General features: G+C 44.6%; 1 protein-coding gene across 8 annotated transcripts in view; it reads left to right on the top strand.

The window, feature by feature from the left end:
• Positions 1–23,112, top strand: part of AGAP1 (ArfGAP with GTPase domain, ankyrin repeat and PH domain 1) — a 327,230-nt gene that overhangs the window by 63,930 nt on the left and 240,188 nt on the right. The gene's annotated exons all lie outside the window — the stretch shown is intronic.

Genomic DNA, 23,112 nt, shown 5'->3' on the forward strand with positions numbered 1-23,112 from the left:
ACTGTGAAGTGAGAGCTGCCTAGTTGCTTGCTGTAAGGATCTGAAAGGATCATGGTATCATTGACTGGGACGCGTTAAACCAGAAATGCTGGTTGTGGAGCTTCTCTGTGAGATAGGGTGCTTGCTTCCTAGCTGTGCTCTTCAAACCTTTAATAGGTAACTGTGATGAAATGTTTTAATTAGAATAGCATTTGAGCACTGAGTGCTTATCGAAGTGGCAAATGATGTGTAAGTTGGTGTTTTTCTACAAGGCACAGGTATAGCAGCTGTTGAATTGGGCTGGGTGGTTTATTGTAGGGAAGCAATGGCTGCAGATGCTTCATGGTGCTACCAGCCCGTTGTGGATCCAGAAGTCCTGCTGTGAGCGGAGCGTGCCTGGAGTTTGAGGCACAAGGAGCAAAGCCAAATATTTAGACCTAGCAACTGAAGATTGTAATATTTTATTGGTGTAGAGGCATTCATGTGGGCTTATAATCTTGATGGAAACTGTGGTCTGACCTTGGTTAAAGTTCGAGGTAACCACAACAGAGAGTTACTTTATGCAACTATTTATGCCTGTCCTGCACCAATTTGCTTCCACTGTTCCTGTGCAGCAGTCATACATACACACAGAGCGCAGTCCTTTTGGCCTCAGATAAGTTGAAGACTTCAGTTAATCAGTAACTGTTGATACGCAGCATTAAGATGTTCCGGAGAGGTTTTCCCTTTATGCGCTGCTGTCAAATTTAGCTGGTAACAGTAACTTTGGGGCTTGTTTTCCATAAAATGCATCCTGGATCTGGAGATGTGGCTTTAGGTTGGTGGATGGTGGCTCCAGAAAGCCAGTATGTGCCTGTATGATATTGCTTGTTCCTAATTACCTTTGCACTGGAAAGCAGGGGATCCAAACGCTGAATTCCCAGCTAAGGTGAACTACAGTTCCTGTGTTGATCCAATTTCTTTGGAAGCACGAGTTAACTGTAAACAGAAGAAAGGCTGAAGGCACAGGTGGGGAAGATGCAGTGGACAAACCGCTGCCTGGAATGCTGCGGGTATTGTGCATGGTCTCCACTTCTGTGAGGTTTGCAACACATTAATGTAATGTCTTCGGGACTACAGAGCAAGGTACCTTCATGGCTGGCTTTGTGTTCAGAATATGACAATGCTTTAGCCTGGTTTCAAATAGCTGTTACACAGCAGGCTAATCCTGTACCGATGCTCCTGCTCTCATAGTGGAGTATTTTTCCATCTGAATATCAAAAGGTTAATTTTGAAATACACTTGTTCCTGATTCCAGTAGATTTATGTCATGGTATTCAACCTGTACATTCATTTATTTGAATCTAGAAAAGTTCTTAGATATCTACCATGCAGAAAAAAATAGGAGAAATCTTCAAGGGAAGCAAGGGAAACTCTTTCTGCCTTAAAACTATTTAGGAGAGTTAAAGGGAAATGTTCTTCATCTCAGCTTTGTTCCCCTCAAAGTCTTCATGATGTTTTTCATGAGAGGAACTCTTGCTGCTCTGTTGGAAGAGGAAGGTGGCTCTGGGACAGTGGGGTTTTAAGCCAGCAGCTTCTTCAGTGGTTCTCACTTGTTGCTTTTGTTTTAAGTTGTTTGGATAACCCCTCTTTAGGATATATTAAGCAGATTTGTGACTCAGAATTGTAGGCTATCAAAAGGAGTATCATTATCATATGATAAACTGGTCTTTTGAGGTTTTTCCCCCTGAGGAGCTAGTTTGAAGCTCTTATCTCAAATTCTCTGCTGTTGATAGTCATGGGAAGTAGAGGGAAGCTGATGAGTGATCTCTGGAGGCCTTCAGTCTTTTCTCTCAGAGCTTCACTTGGGACAATTCTTGTTTAGTTCTGTGTCATCTCTTGCTTGCTACCATGGTATGGTCCCTACTCTTCTATGCTGCTGGCATTTCCCCTCAAAGCAGCAGCCCCTCAAACTACCTGTGCACTCATGTGGGTGAGCAGGCACAGCTTTGGAGCACATGAAATTTGGGTGCTATGATGCAGATGTGTTGGAAGTGAGACTACATAGTTTCCCATTTTGTAGCTTCAGGTTTTTGGTGCTGTGCTGGTATGAGCATGTTCCTTTTTCAATACTGGAGAGTCCCTTTCTTTAATAAAGTCTTCTGGGATTCTTTGAGGTGATTTGGCTGTTGTGAGTACAGTCTAGAAGTTGTTATGAAAACAAAATCCAGCAGGTCAGTAGATTGCAATTGGGAAGTAAGAGAAGCATTGTCAAGCACTGTGGCAGGTTTATGTTAGTTATTAGGTAGGTCTTGTGTCAAGTGAAATGAGTGCTAGCTGCACTGGCACAGCCAGATGATTAAGAACTGGACTGGTATTAAGGTCATGGCCTGAATTAGAGATGGATTAATGTTTGCACAATATTGGAGCCTATGCCAGATGCTCCAGTCGTGGTCTTTGTTTTTTCTGGTAAAAATGAAAAGAAACACAGAATTTCATTGTTGCTCTGTATTAACTCAATAGTTGAATGCCTGGTGGCAGGAATGGGAAACTTCCTTGGGAGAGATCACTGAATGCTTCTGTAGAAGTGTGGTGTGGGCATTCATCTCCATTCCTAACCAACCAAGCTCTGTAAATTCAACTAGCATCCTTCTTGTTTTGCCAGAGACCTGCTGCTCGCTTGTACCACCGCAGATAATGGTGCTGTGTGGATGTAGTGAAGCTCATGTAGGTGACCAAAACACAGTCTGCACAGTGAAAAGAACCATTTAAAACATGATTTCTTTTCTTCCTTTTATCCTAACTACTTGTCTTGCATCTGGGGATGCTCAGTGTGCCAGGAAGGACCAGGTTACTTTAGAACTGTTTCCTAAGCCTTGTAAGCCTAGAGTTAACAACGGAGTTTGGGTTTTCCTCTGAGACCAAAGGAAGGGTTGCTCAGAGTTGCTGCTTCAGCCATTAGCAATTCTTGACTGGAGGCAATGGTCAGTTTGCTGTGGAAGATGGAATCACTGTTCCCAGATGCTGAACCCTTTTTCTCTTTAGCAGTTAAGCAGCCAGAACTTAAAATCGCTCTATTTGACAAAAGAGCATTTCAAAGCAGTATGTCACATGCTGTGCAGCGTTGTTAGTGTTGCATTCAGGTCTTGGCCTCTTGGATCACCACTGAAGAATCACTCGGGTGTATTTGGAGTGAACAGTTTGGCCCTTCCCTGCCGAGCTCATTTTGAGACTGCTGTGCCGATGACCACTGGTAGTTTAATAGTGATTGCCCTAGTACAGCTATGCAGTTACCCAGTGATTTGTGTAAGATGATAGTTGACATAGCAAGTAACTACAGTTTTCTTTGGCATGGTTATAGCCTTAGAAATAGATGCTTGGGAAGCAGGGAGCGAGCACAAATGTCTTTCAAATGCCTGCATGTTAATTTTCACTTTGAGCTGCATAGGATTAAAAAAGAGGTCATTAATGCAGCCTGTTAATGTAGTAGTGTTGCTTTTGATAATCAGTGTCAGGATTTCCCCTAGGCAACCGTGGTAAACACAGGGAAAGGCAGTTTCTGCCAAAAAACACAGAATGGGTTTTTTCATGTGTGAGGAAAAAGAGATGTCAGTATATTGAACTTGAGAAACTACCATCAATTTTGTTCATGAAAAGCATCCAACATAAACCTATTATCTTGATGGAAGCTTAAAATAGGCTGTTAGCTGATTCTGATGTTTCAGATTGGTATATAATGACAGTGTTTGACAAAAATACTTCTGCTTTATTGACAAAATAGTACCAAATGTTTTCATCTTCCTACAAAACAGGCGATAAATCCCATCAAGATAATAAGCACATAGCGCAGTGTAGCTTCCTACAGGCTTTTTTCTACTATGCACAGAAGACATTAGTAAAACTTAAATGGTGGGGTTTGGTATTCCTTGAGTTTTTCTTTGGGGAGAAGGCAGTGGAGGGGTGCTGAAACTCGTGGTCTTTATCGGCTGTGATCCCTTTGGAACAGGCAGGGACTTGGGGCAACATAAGGGTTGGTTTTTGCCATTGATTGATAGTCTTAAGCGTTGGTTAGTCTAATTTGAATGAGTACTTGTGAAGTGGGTTCAGTGAAGTTAACATTTAGCTTCGTGGTTAGTACTTCTTTTCATATGTTTTGGGTTACTTTGAGGTCGCACAGATGAAGATGGAAAGGTCACTTGTCTGAAGTCATAACACAAAGTAAATCTCGAAGTGTATTAAGACATTACAGTAAGGTCTTTTATGGGGAACCCCCATAGGATCTGGCCATAATGTCAGATCCAGTAACTGTGATTTATGATGCAGGCACATCTGTATTTCCTGGTTGTAAATACTCCACTTGGGTGGTACACAAAGTTAGTCCTAACCTGATAGGGGAGGGGCTATAGATTACTTGAAACCTATTATTTGTTACCTTTATTTTCACTAGTTTATAGAGAGAAAAGAAGCATTAAATGAAATAGAAAAAATCAGCAATGTCAGTTCTGGTTACATCAAACAGCTGTTATTTTTAGCTGAATTGATGATGACTCTCAGCTCCTGAGCTTGATGAAGTTAATTTCTGCCTTGGAGGTATTTATTAAGAAGTAATGTGGAAGTTTCTTAGACAGATCCTATCGTTAGCAAAAGGTTCTTGTTCTTCACAGTGCGGTTTGAATGCTTGTGAGCTACACTTCCATTTTGTGAATGAAGCCCCAGAGCAGATCTTTACTCTTGGAAGTGTTAGGTGATGATGTTTTGCAACTTAGATACAAAGGGGAGCTCAAATACTGTGCTCAGTGCTGCCAACTCCTGCCACTTCCAAGTTATTTATAATACCTCTTTATTCATTTGCATTTATTTGTCAGTCAGCTTGTCTGGCTGGTTTGGTAGAGAATCTGCATTCCTAAAAATACTCTTGTGCTTGTGTTGGACTCGCTATGTATGTACATATATATGGATGGGTTTTGAGAAGAGGGCTCTCTAACGCCAGTAGTTTCTTATGTGTTACTGCCATGCAAGCAGTTGCCTAATGGCAGTGTCCGTGAATTAAACGTAAGGGAAAAGTTACTTCTAAAAGTGAGTGCTAAGCCACTTACTGCAGCTGTATTTGTGGTTGTATTTGTAAGGAAATGTAATGCATCTGTCAAGATGCACTCAATCCTTATTTGTCCTGCTGGTTTCTGTGGATGCTGATGTTATCTGGGTCTGAAGAGCATGGTGTTTTGTCTTTTTCTTGACGTGAAAGTAAGCATAGTATCCCAGACTGGTTTGTATCAAAGGGACCTTAAAGCTCATCCATTCCCAACCCCCTGCCATGGGCAGGGACACCTTCCAGTAGTGCAGCTTGCTCCAAGCCCCTGTGTCCAACCTGGCCTTGAACACTGCCAGGGATGGGGCAGCCACAGCTTCTCTGGGCACCCTGGGCCAGCGCCTCAGCACCCTCACAGGGAAGAGCTTCTGCCTAAGAGCTCATCTCAGTCTCCCCTGTTCTGGCAGGTTAAAGCCATTCCCCTTGTCCTGTCCCTACAGGCCCTTGTCCAAAGCCCCTTTCCAGGTTTCCTGTAGCCCCTTCAGGCACTGGAGCTGCTCTAAGGTCTCCCCTTAAGGAGCCTTCTCTTCTCCAGGCTGGACCAGCCCAGCTCTCTCAGCCTGGCTCCAGAGCAGAGCTGCTCCAGCCCTCGCAGCATCTCCATGGCCTCCTCTGGACTCGCTCCAACGGTTCCACATCCTTCTGGTGTTGTTGTCCCACATTAATGAGTTACTGCTTGTTCTCACAGTTAAATGGCAGTTCTTTATTTAGACTGAACCCCCCAAAATCGGTGGCCTTTAGCACCACTGGTGTTGCTGTGATGGAGTATTCTGGCAGAGCTGATGGTCACGCGTAGCTCCTGAAAACCAAAGCCTTCTTTGGGATGAGCATCAGAATTACATACTGCCCAAAGCATCTCCTGTTCTTCCAGGGCTGTTAACTGCACTTGGATCAGAGTAGACTGCCTGGGAAACTGGGATGTTGACCTAACTGTTCCTTATGCAACATCCTAATTCAGAAGCTCTTGTGTTCAGCAATACAGAAATATTTATGTTGGCAAGGCAACAGCTCTTCTGTCTTGATCTCTGTGTCCTGCAGGGAAAAATCTTACTTCGTGCTCCTGGACAATGGAAGGTTTAACTCTTGTGTGGTTCTCATTGTTGAAGCTGTTACAGTGGAATGTCCTGGTGTTCAGGGGATTGTGCTCAGGGCTTGGAGAGACATTTAGGTTTTTCCTCACCTGACTTCAGTTGAAAATCACCCTTTTTACCCCATGCTCAGCTGCAGATAGTTGGTGTCCTTGCTCAGGCTGCTCTTCCTCACAGTCCAGTGTGGCAGATCATTACTGGCTGTCACTGGTATCCCTTTCAGTGTGTATATCCTCTCGTCCCCTCCACTTTGGCTGCCCTGTATCTCCATTAAAGTACTTTGTTATAATTCTTGTCTTACTGTTTATTTCTTAGTTTACTTCTCGTGCCTTTTCCAGTCCTTTTTAGAGAACCTTGTCCCAAGTATGGTATAAAATACATCCATACAAGTAACTTCTTCCAACCAATCCATGATTTTGCACACTGTTTCCCATGTTCATTCTGTGACGATGGAAGTGGTGTTTTCCACTACAGAGCTAGAAGAACCTAAGGCGCGTTATCTAGTGACAGTGCCCAGGTGGGAGACAAATCCATTTCCCTGTGCAGAGACAGCAGGTTATTGTGCCTGTTTCTGGAGCTGACTTCAGACTTTGGCGACTCCAGATGCTGGACAGTGTAAATCTCAATGTGACATATAATATGGACATAACATTCCTTTTCAAACAGGGATGATTTTGTGGATTGTCAGGGAATGCAGTGGTATCATGACTCCTAAAATGTGTGGTGAGCTGCTATCAGTGCTGCCATGTAGAGTGAGTTGAAGTATGAGCATATCTTCTTCCATAGGTAAACCTTTGAACTCTTCTTACGGCTTTGCTAGTCCATCATCTTCTATTTCCCACCTTTAAGAAGCCATGCAAGTGGGCTGCTAGTTCCCTAATCCCAAGTGAGTACTGAACTGAACCTCAAGCTGTTGAGTATCTGCTGCTGCTTTGTAAATGGGGATTGCTCTTTGCTGTGGAAAGCTTTTGCTGAAGACTAAAGTGTCTTGTATTTCCATTGAAGTACTTTGTTGTAATTCCTGGTTCTAAGTTACTGACTGGGCTTAAACCACGACAGAAGGCAGGCCTGATTTTATGTAGGAGGAATTCAGGAGGTATTTGAAATACTGGCTCAGAAGCACTTGAAAGCTTTTGCCTGCCTACTTTTGCTCTCCAGGTCACAGTGTAGCTAGAGATGTGTTCGTGTTGCCCAGCTCCACTGCAGTTGTTTAGAGAAATGCAGTTGTTCTGCTATTGGGTTTTGGGTTGGTTTTGTCATCTTTTTTTCCTTCCCATATGATAGCTGGTCAAGCTAATGCCTCTTCACCTGTGTACTGGTGGCAAAGTGCTGGTGGTCTCTTGTCATTTCCTCAAGTGAGAAGTGAGCCTGGCACTATGGTGTTACGTACTCGCACCAGTGCTTTAACAAACCATGGATCCGATTCCTAGTTTACACCCCATAGTGCTGTGTTTCTGCTGAGGTAACTTGGTCAAGTGTGTTTCCAAGTGAAATGTTTTCTCCAAGCTGTTCTGTTACTTCATGTGCTCACTTCACAGCAGTGACATCCATCTATTTTTTTCACTGTTATAAAGGGTGCTTGGTTCAATACCCTCATTGTGTGTTGGCAGCCAGTTTCCTAGTGCAAAATTTAGCAATGGCAAATTGGTTTTCATAAGAGGAGTCTAATTTCTGTCCTCAGAATGTGCTCTTTTTGACATCACCTGTTGATGATGAAGTTGGGATATTCAGGTGTGTGTGGCTGTTCACACCCACCTTCCAGAGCCAAATCACTAACCCATCTTGTCATTTTGGGTGCATTTCTGGTGAGAAAGCAGGAACTTGGAAAGATGAGAAGCGATTTGTTTTCAGTGCTGTTCGGTGGTCTATATCAATGGAAGGAAATCATGCCACAGAGAGTCTTTCAACAGGGATAACGCTGGCTCTTCTCAGTGCTTGACCCCTTGTGCTTTCTTGTTAATGGCAAGCATGGCCTGTAGTTCTCCAGGGCACAGGGTAACCTGGACATTGTTAGCTAAATGCCACTGAATGTGAGCAGTTCTGGGTAAAATACAACAGCATAGGCTGGGGCTGACCTTCAGCTGGGAAGGACCTGGGGGTACTGGTGGATGACAAGTTGACCACTAGCCACCAGTGTGCCCTTGAACCAGGAGGCACAAGAGTATCATGGGATGCATCAGGAGGAGGGTGACAGCAGTCGAGGGAGGTGATGCTCCCCCTCTGTTGACCCTGGTGAGGCCACACCTGGAGCGCTGTGTCCAGTTCTGGGCTCCCCAGTACAAGAAAGACAAGGAGCTGCTGAAGAGGGTCCAGTAGAGGCCACAGGGATTCTCAGGGGTCTGGAGCATCTCTTGTGTGAGGAGAGATTGCAGGAGCTGGGCCTGTTTAGTCTAGAGGAGAGCAGACTGAAAGGGGATCTCATCAGTGCAGATCAGTGTCTTAAAGGCAGGTGCCAGGAGGATGGTGCCAAATTCATTCCAGTGGTGCCCAGCAACAGGACGACGAGCAATGGCCATGAACTGAAGCACAAGTTCCACCTCGACATGAGGAAGAGCTTTATGTTGAGGGTGGCAGAGCGCTGGAACTGGCTGCCTGTGATGGTAATGTTGTGAATGAAGAGATGAACGTGGGATTCTGGGTTAGGTGGGGACAGGACCTGGGAGAGGACCTGAAGTTCTCTGATGAAATTCCTGATTTTCAGTTCAGATAGCTGCTGAGCTTCCTGGGTGACTCAAGGTGAAGTTGGTCTGAAGACATGTGGGAATGATAGGCTATGGAAAGAGTAGGTTGAGATCAGATAAGAGATCTATGTTTGGCACCATGTCTGTGTGGTAAGATGGGTAAGCAGGCTTGATGATTACTGTATGTATGTACCGTAGGCATGGAAATACTGTGAGTATGTTTAGCTGTGTTGAAAACGTGGTTGTGGGAATCCTTCCCTTTTCTTGCCCTTTCTTATCTCTTGGTTTTGTGAGCATAATGGGTGGGGAGTGCAAAGCAAAGTCCTCTGGTTGGTTTGCATGATGTTGAGAGTGAAATGTTCCTGAGATTGTGACCCCCTTTCAATATCACCTCCTGCTTTCTATCTTCAGCCAGGCACCCTGGCGCTGTGGAAGCTCTGCAGAGCCTCCTGGTTTCCCTGTGTGAGTGAATTACCTGCTAATGCAGTTGACCTCCAGGCCTTTGAACTGACTTATTTTTAACCTGAAGCAGGGAGGAGAGTTCAAGATAAGTTGAGGCTGATCACAGGGCACTGCAGTCATCTCAAGACTTGTTGTTAATTCTAACTGCCATCTTCAGTAAACAGAACTGATTCAGTGAAGAACTTCTGAAAAGCATTTTGAGAGAGTCCCAATTTAAGGAAGAAAAAACAATGTGCTGCCATGGAATGTGTATGTTCTTCAGTTCAGCTGTGCCTGTGAGATAAAAGCACAATGGCTGCTGGTATATAATGATGCTCTAAAACTGGAGAGTTTCTAGTTTGACAGATGGTGTCATCTGGTTTCATGGTGGCTCAGACAGCATAGGTCCTGGACAGCATGGTGTTCTGTGTTTTAAGGTGGCTGTGCTGTGTTGTCTTGTCTTCGGTTCTGTGTATTTCTGCTGCGATTGCCAAGTTACACTTTATTGGTTAAGCTAAAAGAGATGTTTTTGTTAGTTCCCTCGGTCTGTGTAAGAGCAGTTCATAATTCAAAATGCCCTACCCAATCTTGCAGCTTCCTAGCAGAAACAGATAGTCTTGCCTTCAAGGACAGCAGGATTAAAACAGGTCTGGTTCTGTCATTCAGCTGTAGGTACCTCTTTCAGAAGTGGTCATCTTCCAAACAGGTGCTCCTTGATATGTATAGGTGCTTCCGTAGATGCTTCTTGCACTTGGAGCATTCCCAATCCAGGGCCTCCTGGGTAGATGACGGAATCTCCTCAGCAAGAGGAGTACCAGTTTTCTTACTATCTGCACTAGATTCTTGGTTTAAGGAACAACAGCTTCCTGTTGGATGGATTTTGCCAGGGCTGCCTATGGGCAGTTTTCATCCCTGTTCCTGATTTGGGTGCAGTGAAGTACCAGTGATTGATTTGGAGGGACCTTTTGGTCCTTCCTGACTAGTCTGAAGGTCTGCAAGAAATGAGCTGCTGCTGCTGCTGTTCACCTGGAGGCTGGAAAGCCTGTTAGTTCTGTTCCTTAGCCCTTGTGCACTGCAGAAATTCATTCCCAGCCCAATTTTCACTTGGCTGTTGATCCCTGTTAGTGGCAGGCAATAGTAATACTGCTGGTGACCAAGGTGATGTGACTGTCTTGTGTTGCAGCATCTGTCTCTGCTTCATACAACCACTGGAACATCTGCACAAGAGCGGTTGTTGCTCTCTGTCCTGGGCGCCAGGTGGTACACAGGAGCATCTGGGAAGAGGGCTTTCCTGGAATTGCTTTAGATGGAGGAATGGAAACCTGCATTTAAAAGAATGAAGTGGGATTTAGTTGCTGTGTTAATTACAGCTTTGCTCTAGGTAACTGTGAAGTGGTACTGTGTTAACCCCCTCCTATGATATATATATATATGCCTTTGTCCCATCAAAATGGAGGCTCTGCTGTGCTTGTGCATGATGGAGTTCAGTCTTACATGTTAGTATTTAATGTAAGTCTGCTATATCAGTCACTCTTCACTATTAAGTCCCTGCAGGTCCTTGATGTGCATGTGGGCACTTTGTGGGCTTTCTCCTAGGAATCCTTTTATCCAGGGGACTTGGAAAAGGAATAAGCATGCTGAAGGAAGTTGTCCTTCAGAGACACTCCTGGAAGTTGCTTGGACAGAAGCATAGGTGATGTGCATCATGGTTTCCTGCAGTAACCCCCCATCCCTTCTTTAAGAAGAGGTGTTGGGATAAAGCTCCTTTTCTGTATACTTACAGAGTATGCTCATGTCACAGCTTGCCTTAACCTTCTACCCTTGCAAAGTATGTAAGGAATTGACTGATAACAAATCCCTTTCCATCCCCAAATAAAGAAGAAATCGAGTGTGATCCAAGTATGCATGCGAGTTTGTATTTTTAGGGCCACCAGGTTGAGACATCAACTGCAGTCCGTGTAATGTTGCCCATATATAGTGTGGATAAATAATGGAGGAGGCACAATAGCAATTTTGTGTGCAAGTACTGCTAATGAAACCAGTTTGATACTGGGGACTTGACTGTGTTTAGTAGTGAGTGATGGAGCTGGTTACTGCATGCTGCTACTGACTTACATGAGTGTAATCCTGTTTCCACAAGCACAGCATTTGAATACAGCCTTCCTTGAGTTCCAGTCATCTTCAGAGCCAGTATCCTGTCCCAAAATACCCTGCTGCTTGCGTGGTTGAGCTGCAAGTGTTTTGCTGGTGGCTTCAGAAGTGTGTGTAGGACTGCCTGTCACTCTGCATTGGCTTTTCCAGCCCTATCTGCATGCAGTCTCCTTGCCAGCCCGCTCACTGGAGCAGTGGGAGGGGGGGTGGGGGGGTGGGAATAAAGGAGGAATTTAACTGTTCTCTGCCTGCAGGAGGGAGTTGTGTTACCCAGAGAAACACAAGGTTTGCACATTCATCCCGTACATAGAATTCCTGGTGCCACTGGTTCTGCACCATGCACACGCTCTGTTACAGCAGGATTACATGCTTCAACCTCAAACTCAAAAGTTTGTTTCTCTTTGGACCCAATCTGAGTTCTTTTCTTGCAGAATAATCCTAGGAATGTGTCACTGCAGTCATCACAAACACTGCTGGCCTTTTCTGTTTACATGTGCTGTCCCTTGTCCTCCATGGGCTTGCCAGCATGACAAGCAGCTCTGGGAATGCTGTCACGCCTTGGGGGAGGATGCTGGAAGGGTTCCTTGTAGAAATGGGCAGTAAAAACTGAATGGAAATCACAGCAAACCTGTAAAATTAGTGTTACTTTTCCTCTGAAGATGAAGAAAAATAGATTTCTGCATAAATATTATCGTATATATGATATGTATAGAATCATAGAATAGTTAGGGTTGGAAAGGACCTTAAGATCTGCTATACCTATGATATATGTGTAGATATATATAGTGAAGACTATATATACAGAGTCTATAGGTTCTTCCCTGTGAGGGTGCTGAGGCGCTGGCACAGGGTGCCCAGGGAAGCTGTGGCTGCCCTATCCCTGGCAGTGTTCAAGGGCAGGTTGGACACAGGGGCTTGGAGCAACCTCCTCTAGTGGAAGGAGGGATGGAACCATGGCAGGGGTTGGAACTGGGTGAGCTTTAAGGTCCCTCCCAACACAAACCCATTCCATGATTCTGCAATCTGAGTTTGGAGTCCAGCTGTGCCCTGTCCTCCTGGGCTTGGAAGGCATGGAAGTGTTGAGTTATAAAAGCACTTGTGTTAAATTACACATTATGAAATCCCTTTAAGTCAGTTTTACCAGCATCATTTCTTCATGTTTGCTTAGTGCATTGTGCACTCAACAGCCCAAACCTAGGAAAATATGATTGTGGAACCAGTAACATCAGTGACAGTTCCTGGCTGTTGAAATAAGCTCTCTGCTGGCATGCTCTTGATTTTGGTTTTCCTTTTCATTCTGATGTTTTGTTTTTTTCCAGCAGATGACTTAAGCTTAAAACCTTAAAACTCACTTTGAGGCTTTTTTTGCTTGTGTTTTTTTTGAGGGGGGTTTAGTTTTAATTTTCAGTGCTTCCATCAGAGATGTTGGCAACACTTCGGTTTCAATGCAGTTTGAATCACAGCATCGCTTTTGAAGTCTTTTGTGTTTCTGGGCACCTGAATCTTCAGGAATGAGTATGTCATGTCTTGGCCATAGCAGCTTTTTGAGCAGCTTAATTTCATGGAATAAGGGAATATTTAAGTCTGGGATATCCCTTGGGAATTGCAGTGGTTGCCTTGTAATTCTGCTGAACCTACAGGAGATCTTATTGACATCTCAGGCCCTGGACTGGAGTTACACAGATGTGTGCAGCATGTTCTAGTCCTCTTAGGCCAGCATACATGGAAAAACGCAACACTAAGGTCAAGTTTTCCATAGACTCTTGTGCTGTTTGTAGCTTTTGTGCCTGATGTTATAAATCACTTCTGGAAATGGTTTGGAAATGACTGAAAAGAACTTCAGTGGCGTAGGAATTGTTGCAAGGAGAAAACATGGTGCGCTGAAGGAACCCTGAAAGGAACCCTGAAAGAATGGCATCACATTTCCCCTTTAGTGTTAATTTGATGCAGGGGGAGGTAGGGGATTTTTTGTGGTTTGTAGTAGCTCAGCTCAGGTTTGAGCATTGCTCTTTTGATAAAGAGTCTGCTTTAATATAGCTCGAGGGGATCAGGCTCCCTGTGAGTTTTGGCATGGGTATTCAGACTCATTGCTGCAGTGTTATAGCATGTTTAATGTCGGCATTTGTCCATAATGTCAGTGGTTGTCTTGTTTGTGTTTTGGGATAGATGGCTGCCTTTTGGAGGATCCAGTTGGCAAATGCTTTCATGGTAGCTTCAAAATCCTCACTGCTTACACTGGGTTTGTGTTGTGTGATAGGCTAGAATACTGGAGTAGTTTTCAAATACAGTGTCTGCATCAAAGTACTGGAAACTTGTATTGCTTATGCAGAGGATCTTGTCGTTCCTAATCTGATTTCCCAAATCTGAATTGGGTGATGTCAGCTTTCCGGTTTTTATGTTGTGATTTCCAACAGTTCCTTTGGAAATTCATCATCATTAATATTGTGTGTGTGTGCATGTGTGCAAAAATGATCAATAGGGACTGGCAAGCAATCAAAATTCACCTTTCAATTTCCATAAGCTTGCTTTAGCTCCAGGTTAAAATGCCTCCTGCAGTTGTGAATAACTGCTTGTGGGCTCCAACCGTCCAGGTTCCCTGTCGCTCTGAAGGGAATCCTTTGGGATGCATGGGAAGGTAGTTGTCCGGTTGAATAAGCAACAGAACTGGCATTTTCATGTTCTTTTGTGTTTTCTGGTTGTATTCTGTAGTAACTCCCACTTGTATTTCTGTTAGCTTCATGAGTAATCAGGCTTCTCCAGTGTTTTAGATGTTGAGGAGACAGCTAAATGACTTCTGAAGGCATTGTCTGTTTGATGTGACAGGTGCGGTAGGGGTGATGGTACTTTGCCTTCTCCCCTTGGCAGCGGCTTTTAGATCAGATACAAGGTTGTGGTGGGGGGTGTGTGGCCTTGTTCTCTTTTAACTAGAAAAGGGGCAGGGGGTTGGAACTGGATGAGCTTTAAGGTCCCTTCCAGCCCAAACCAGGCTGGGATTCTATGACTATGATGAGTAGTTGGGAAGGATGGAGGCACAGGCTTTGTGGAACAGTTCACCTACATGGGTAAAGCTTGGGATTACTTGAATAGCAGATCAAAACCTTGTGAACAGTCAAGTAGTAGATAGTTTAAGCTGCAAGGTACAGAGCTTGTAGAGTGATAGGAGATTTTCAGATGGATGTGATCTTGAGTAGGTGTTTTGTTCAGAGGCACAATTTTCAGCCAGAAATCTGTAATGGGTTTCTTCTTCACTGCCTCTATCACAGAATCATGGAACATTAATTAATTCCTCAAGAGACCTTTGTGGCTGCCTGCTGGTTGTTTGGGATGGGTTTCTGGGTATTATTTTCAATGGGGAAAATGTTATTTAGAAGTTGATTGGGCAGATCTGTGAAGTAGTCAGAGATGCTGCTGACTGCTGTGAATATGGGTATGTTGATCATAAAATCAAGACTGTTCTGCTTGTCAGCTGGGCCAGGGGTGAGTTTACTGGTTTAGCTTCTGCAGGTAGTGCATGAGCCTCCATAAAACCTCTCCTGTGAAGGGCAGCCTCTGTGGTGTGGGTGTTTTGGGGTTTCCTCCCCCCAGTGTAGCCTCAGCATAGTTTTCAATGATGATAATCACTTCAGAGTATTGCAGATGATAAACATGTCTGATTGTACACATCTTGCTTAGCTCTTAGGAACTGTGATGCCAGCAATTTCTGCTATGTATACATCATGTATGGGGTAGAACAGGGGATGCTGAAGGTGGACTTAAGCTGTAATGATGGAGTATTACCTTACAAGAGGCATCTCCCCAGCTTGGAGACAATGTTTATGGGGCTTGGAGTCATCTCTGGCAGACTGAGGGAGCAGTGATGTGAGGCCTTGATCCATCTTTGAACGGAGTAAAATAAAACAGAACTTAATGAAACTGGACCCTAATTGTTCAGTTCTTCAATAAAACCAGTAGGCTTGTGTTCAGCATTTAATTCTGAAATCATAATCCTGCATAAAATGGCTATGTGCTTTTTCACTCTGTTTCTTAGCCACATATAGCTGGTACCAGAGGAAAGTGCAGCGTGATTTGATGTTGCTACTCCAGTAGGTTCCCTGATAACCTGCAGCCCCAGTGAACTGGGCAGTCCCAGATGGTAGATAAATATTATGCACTTGCACTAGAGGCTGGCACTGAGGCAGATAAGGGGAGCAAATTGCCATGAGATACTCATCTTACTGTCTGAATAAAGAGAAATGAGTTGGACAGTCTGGATTATGTGAAACCCCTGTTCCTTTGCTGTGCACTTTACTGGAGGACCTGTGTTTTATCATCAATAAGTACGAGCTCCTAGAACTGTTGATTCTGATTGTGTTTTATAGTGGGTATTCTGTTACATACCCAGATACATCTTGTCAAATGATTCATGTTAACTGAGGCCTCCCTTTCTCTATGAGTTGGCAGGAATTTGCATGACATGGTGGGACACCACCTTATGAAGGCTGATTAGTATTTCTGTGAGTCAGCAGAGGCATGAGTAATGGGTGGTTCTCAGCCCATGAGGAACTACTTCTGCAAGTGATAAAGGTGAAGTGTTAATTTGAGCCAGCTGATACATGCTCTGTTACTCTGCCTTGCATTAAATGGTCTGCAGATGTGATTACAGATGTTGCAGATCACCCAAACCACCCATTATGAGATGAGTTGGGGTTTTTTGGCTGGTTTTCTTGGTGGAATTTAGGATATCACAGTATCACAGTATCACAGTATGTTAGAGATTGGAAGGGACCTCGAAAGATCATCTAGTCCAATCCCCCTGCCGGAGCAGGAACACCTAGATAATGTTACACAGGAATGCGTCCAGGCGGGTTTTGAATGTCTCCAGGGAAGGAGACTCCACAACCTCCCTGGGCAGCCTGTTCCAGTGTTCCGTCACCCTCACTGAGAAGAAGTTTCTTCTCAAGTTTAAGTGGAACCTCTTGTGTTCCAGTTTGTACCCATTACCCCTTGTCCTATCATTGTTTATTTATCCATGAATGGAAGAACATTACAATTGTGTGGAATGGATGGATCTCAGTGCTGGGTAGGTCTCATTTTTTGAGTTACAAGCAAACGCAAGGGTCTGTCACTTTATTCTCTTGCGTGCATGGGTAATAAGCACATCTGCTTAATCTGAAGAATTCTTTACTCATCTTGGAGCAAGATAACTTGAGCTCTTGAAGAGAAAGAAATCTGCAATGTGGTTTATAGAATCATAGGGTGGTTTGGGTTGGAAGGGACCTTAAAGACCTCTAGTCCCAAACCCCAGTGCTACAAGCATTGTTTGAGACCATGTTTCAAGCAGAAACTTGTTGCTTCTTAGAAGACCTCATCTTCAAGATAGCAATGGCAGTACCTAACACTGCCATTTAAGTTTACTGGCTCACATATGCTCAAGTGTGATTTCAAATCTGGTTGTTTTTTTCCCCTTGGTTATTGAAATATTGGAAGCTTTGAAAGAACACTGAATGCAAGCAGAATACACCCCCCCCCCCATGTCATATCAGTTTGGAGTTGTGTATCTAGCCCTGTGGCAGAAAAGTGCTTTATAAAGCAGCCTGGCTTGGCTTCCTTAAAGTCCAGCTGCTTGTTGGTGACAATGCTTTGAGTAGTGCTTTGGGTCACAGTTAATGCGGCAGTACTTAACTCTCATTGGGGAGGTGGAATGTTCATATTCCATGCCTTTGGGACCACAGTTTCTTAGAGCAAAATGAAGACAGTTAAATTGGAAATACTTGTTTTTTTCTTTGGTTTCCAAACCTTTCAAGGCCAGGTTGGATGGGGCTTGGAGCAACCTGCTTTAGTGGAAGGCGTCCCTGCCATTGGAGCTGGATAAGTTTTAAGGTCCTTTCCAGCATAAACTTGTCTGGGATTCTTCCTTTTCTGTGGCATTTCAAATCAAGTTATGTGAAAAACCCACTTTCTAGATAGAGCTTTTAATAATGCTTCATGGGCAGTCGGGCTCTGGCCTGCTCATGCAGGCTCAGTCACAGCGTTGGAAGGACCGAGTGCTAAATATAGGTTCTTAACCCCAGAGCAGTGGTTATGTCGCTTTCTTGAAGGAATGAATCTCTTTAATTAGGAAGACAGTGAAGTTTATTTTGGGGTTTGCTTTGTTTCCAATCTGGGATGTGAACTTTGGTGCGCTGTAGCTTAAAACAAGCCCTGGTTCCAAAATCCCATAGCCGAGACGGTTCCTGCTCCAGCTGTTGGCAGCAGCTGCAGTTTGCTCTGTGCTCATCCTTGTGCCCGCCTTTGCTTGGGAAAAAGCAATCCATTTAAACAGGGAGGAGGAGCCAGGAATTGTTTTGATCAGCACCAGTAACTGACTTGATGTGCTAACCACATGTTGTCTCTGTATGTACTATCTTAAAGGCAGTTTAAGTTCCACTTAATTCATCCAAGTGCAGCTTTTGGTAGCACTGTGAAAGGTTTGAACAGAAATTGTCAATCCTGTTTGAACTGCAGCAGATCAGCACACATCAGTCAGGTAAACATGCCTAACCCAGCCTCGCACTGCTGCTCCTGAGAACAGGGTGCTGGGGCCACGTTGACCTTTGGTTTGCCCTCTGCTGGTACCATGCTCCCTTTGGCCTGGCAGAGTAGATGGTGTGGAGAAGCAGGAGGATTTTCATTTCCATTTTCAATTGGGGTTTGCAGAATTGGAGAGGAAGTCCCCAGATGGGGAGAAAAAAAAATGCAAAAAATTGCCATTTTTGCACCTTGAAAATGAAGTTGCACAGTGCCTGGCTGGAGCTGTAGCCAGCACAAGGCTCCAACAGAGCAGCTTTACAAGGGCGGTAGACTTGGTGCCTCTGATGCTTTCCAAGATGCTAGAAGTGTGCATTTAGTGTAGTCTGGTGTTCTACTGCTTTTTGGGTGGCTTTGAGACAGGTTGAGCGTAGCTGTTTGCTTGCTGGTTTTCCATTGTACTGCTTGCAAATGGCTGTGTTTTATCACAGTTTGAAGGCTGCGCTTGATTGTGTTAATCATTTGCTTTAGTGTGTGTGCTAGTGGTGTTGCTGCAGTAGAGGCTGACACCCTTCTTGTTAGCTCTGAATCACATTTTAGATCTTTGTGTGGTTTTCATTTCCAGTTTTTTTTTTCCAAACATGCAGAGAATTCCTCATAGTGGATTTCAGTGGCTGAAACAGTGGAGTTTACCGTAGGAAGTGGTACAGCGGTGAAAAAGAATAAAAGCCTTGATGGGATAACTGGCCTCCAGCTTGCTTTTCTCAGCTCGGGAAAAGGCAATAGGAGGTTATGGCATTAACAGGGAGCAGAATATGAAGCGGGAGTAGGTTTTATGTGTTCGGAAGCAGGGGTTTAGTAAGGAGTCGGTTTACAGTGTGGCTTGCTAGGGTATGTCATGAGTCAAGCCAGAACACTGTGAAGATGCAGCAAGATCTGGTTCTTTTCCCACATTCTCCTTAGAAGAGGGCTCTCTGGTGTGCTGTAAAATAGTGGGTATGAAAAGCATCGGAGCTGGTTTGTAAGGAAGGAGGTGGCAGGTCTCTTGGGTGTAGCTAAATTGTTTTCAGATTCCTGAACTCTGCATGGGCTTCTTTAAATACATCATGTCTAGTACAGTCATTTGCGTTTCAAGTACGTGCCTGAGGTGATGGGAACCTGATGGAGCTCTGAAAACACACTTGAGTTTCTTGGCTTCACCCAGGAAATCTACATGAGAATATAGCCAGAGGGCAGGATCTTTGCAAAGACTCGGAACAGCTTATTCCTGAGTGAGTGTTTATAAAAAATGCAATATTACCAGTTCTGGCAAAGCTAAAACCACAGTTTTCCAATGGAGAATATGAGGAGTTTGGTATTTGCCTATAGCCTGGATTGGTTTGCTTTCAAAAGAATGCCATAGTAGCTTCAAGGTTCTACCGTGGTTTAGGTCCCAGCAATTGGAGGTATTGCACTAATTCTTCACATCGTGTGGGGGGATGTGAGTTGGGAGCATGGCTTGTGTAATGGAGACAATCGGTGTAGTAATGATGATGATGGTTCAACCCTTGCAGAGTGGAGGTGACATGTCAGACCTTTCAAACTTGCAGTGACTGTTAACTTGGGGAAAAGTTGAGTTCAGTGTGAGCTTGCCTGTGGTTTGCAGCATCTTTTTGGTCAGACTCTCTTGCTGCTGCTTCAGTGTGATGAATGAATCAAGGGTGAGGTGTGGGACAGGCTGCCTGGGAGGAGAAGGTGAAGGAATGAGGGTGAACAGTTGCAAACCTTGGGATGGCAGCAGTGGATTTGCTTGCTTTCAGCTCCCTGCAGACTTGCAGTTTATCTACGAATGGCAGTCAAAGAAAGAAGCTTTGTGTTACAGTTACTCACTGAGTCTAAAGTTCATCTCACAAATGAGTCTCAAGAATAAATATTTTCTCCTTGTGCAGGTCTGCTGCTTTATGAAATGCCTTGTTAATAGCAGGTGCTCTTTCAATAGGAAGCTGGGGAAGGAAACTGGTTTTTAATAGCATTTAGTCGCATACTACTTTTTGTAACTCTTATTTTGGAGGCAGTTTTAAGATAATGGCAGCCCTGAGTCCTTCCTTCTTTGCTTTGCTTTCTCTCTGCTTCTTCCCCATCCATATCCCATTCCTGGCAGTGTTCAAGGCCGGGTTGGACAGGGCTTGGAGCAACCTGGTCTATGGAAGGTGTCCCTGCCTGTGGCAGGGGGTTGGAACTGGACACTTTCCCCGTGAAGGCAGGGAGAGAGGCTTTCACACAGACCCAACCTGAGTGTTACCACCCCAATGTCCTGCTCTAGATTCTCCATCTCTGCTATTAGGAAATAAACCTTTCTATCTCGGCAGATCTATTTGCAATCAAAAGGGGCCCCTTTTCACTGTTTCCTTGTTGCTGTAACTAAGGCTCTCACATTGGTTCCAGCTCAGCATTAATTCCCTTGGAGAGCATGCCTTGGATTGCATGAACATTTTTTTGACATTTGACAAAAGCCTTGTTTAAACAAGTTAGATGTGCATCAGGCTAATAAATATAAACCCCATCAGATCATTCCTGCTGTGCCGGTCTCTGGAGAACGCTGTCTCATTTGTGTATTTTCCACTAATCATCTCCAAATCTTGCATGGGTGATATCAGCTTAGGGAAAGTGGCCTTAGTATTACATATGGTATAGGCAGGGAAAAGAAGGCTCTGTTTTGACAACCACCATAGCAATCTGAGAGACATGACTCGAGCTCTAAAAAATGTTTTTAGCAATGTGTTGCATAAACAACTCATAATCTCCCTGGTGGAGGAGGGAGATGTTTTTCTAGGTGTACTCCTCTGCAAACATGCTGGGCCCGCTTTCGATAGCCACAATTGAAAGAACGGAAGTAAAGCTGAATGATCATCTGGTGGCAGAGCACAGGTTGTGGGTGACAAGCAAGGAAGTTGGGCCAGGAGTCAGTTTGTAAGTAATTGAGCTTTGATACTGCCTGTTTTTGGGTCTGGGTGCTCCGGCTGCACCAGATGGTTCAGGGCAGCAGAAGAATGAAGCATCTTTGGTTGCACTGTTACTTACTTTACAGCCTGGTCCAGCACTGTTTGCTTGCAGGTGACTTGAGAGGGAAGAGTAGGTGCGTAGAAGAGCATTGGCCAAGCTGTTACGGGGCTTGGAGCAACCTGCTCTAGTGGAAGGTGTCCCTGCCCAAGGCAGGGAGTTGGAACTGGGTGAGCTTTAAGGTTGCTTTCAACTCAAACCATTCCATGATTTGCAAGTTGATCACACCCATTTAACCATATTGACTTCATCGTGGCTGCATGGGTGTGACAGGGGGTAAAGTTTGCCACTGTCTACATTAATCACGCTTGGAGCATGCAACCACCAAGCTGAGAAACAGACTAAACTCCATAGATGGATAAATGATGTATTGGGAAAGGGTGGGCTTGGCTTCTCTGGGGGAAGTCTTGTCTCACATTTACTGGAGTTCTTTAGAGGGGTAGAAGGGAAATTGGATGCTTTTGATGAATGAAAGAATTGCTCTTGCTTAGAGACTCGAGCTGAGCTGCCGCCAGATAAGAGGGAGGGTCCTCTGGTGTATAGAACGTCCTCAAAATTAGGAAATCGTGTCTAAATACGTGTCATGTATAAATAGTTGATTCTTCCCCTTTGAAAAAACCCAGCAGCAGTTATTGGAGGGATCTGTGCTGCAGCAAGTGTCCTACTACATTATAGCTTTATAATAAATGTAGTAAATAACAACTACCTGTGCAGGTTGGATGGGGCTTGAAGCCCCTTCCTCTAGTGGAAGATGTCCCTGCCCATGGCAGGGAGTTGGAACTGGGTGAGCTTTAAGGTCCTTTCCAACCCAGATGGTTCTATGATTCTATGAAATTCCCAAGCCCCACAGTGTATTTTGGGCAAGGCTCACTCATGGACTGATCAGGTCGTGTACCTCTTCCCATCACTGGTCCTCCTTTTGTTTCCATGGCAGCACAAAGGATAATGCTGTTGCAGCAGCCGGTTGCTGCTGGAAGATAGATTAATGGTTTTGACCTAAATATCTGTTTAATATGGTTCTCTGTTACAGGGCATGGAGTTTCAGACATCAAATGTGTGTGGGGCTCTAATGAGCTTCGGCTGAGGTGCCTGATGCCTTAAAAAAGCTGAGCTCAGTGCAGTTTTCCACCTTATAAATAGCAAGTAGGTAGTGCCAGGGATAAATCTGACCAATATCAAACGTTTATGTTGGAACTGGAGCAGCTCTTGGGTTTTTATCCTCTCTGACAACACAGGGGTGGATGAGGGAGTCTTTTAAACTGGCAGCTCACAAAAATCTCTCTTGTTTTCAGATGGTAAATAAATTCCTCTGCAATGCGTGTATTAATCCTGTTGATGAAGTGTAAATGCAGTGATGTGCGTGATGGGACGTCACTTCCCAGCATTCATCAGAGCCTGGCTGGATTCCCCAGCTGAAGCTGTGCAGAGAAGGGCTGGGAAGGGACGGGACCACACTGCAATTCTCCTTTTTGTTCAGACTGCATAAGAAGATCAAGTGACACTTCTGAGTCTCAGGAAAGAAAAAGGGAGATGTTTGGAGCTGTGTTGGTGCAGCAGTGATTTCTAATTGGTTTATAGGGGAGAGCTCTATAATCTATACTGCGCCGGGTTTGGGGCAGTCCCCAGCACAAACATAGGCTAGGGGAGACTGGATGGAGCAGCCCTAAGGACTTGGGGGTGTTGGGTGAGAAGCTCCCCATGACCTGGCTTCAAGGACAAGGGCCTGTAGGGACAGGACAAGGGAAATGGCTTTAACCTGCCAGAGGGGAGACTGAGATGAGCTCTTAGGCAGAAGTTCTTCCCTGTGAGGGTGTTGAGGCGCTGGCCCAGGGTGCTCAGAGAAGCTGTGGCTGCCCCATCCCTGGCAGTGTTCAAGGCCAGGTTGGACACAGGGGCTTGGAGCAATCTGCTCTAGTGGAAGGTGTCCCTGCCCATGGCAGGGGGTTGGAACTGGGTGAGCTTTAAGGTCTCTCCCAACCCAAACCAGGCTGGGATTCCATAATGTGATGAGGACAGTTAGAACATGTCTTGAATGTTCAGCTGCTGGTCTCTTTAGCAAAACCTTGTTCATGCACTATCATTTGTGTGGACATTGAAATACCCAGCTAACCAGCATAGTTCAAGTACAAATGACTCTGGTAGTAGTGATTTATTCTGAGTTAATCCAAAGACCCATAGA

The sequence above is a fragment of the Pezoporus flaviventris genome, unplaced genomic scaffold (genome assembly GCF_033815535.1).
Source record: "Pezoporus flaviventris isolate CSIRO_AGI_PZ_B2104156 unplaced genomic scaffold, CSIRO_AGI_Pfla_v1 ptg000001l, whole genome shotgun sequence".
Lineage (NCBI taxonomy): Eukaryota > Metazoa > Chordata > Aves > Psittaciformes > Psittacidae > Pezoporus > Pezoporus flaviventris.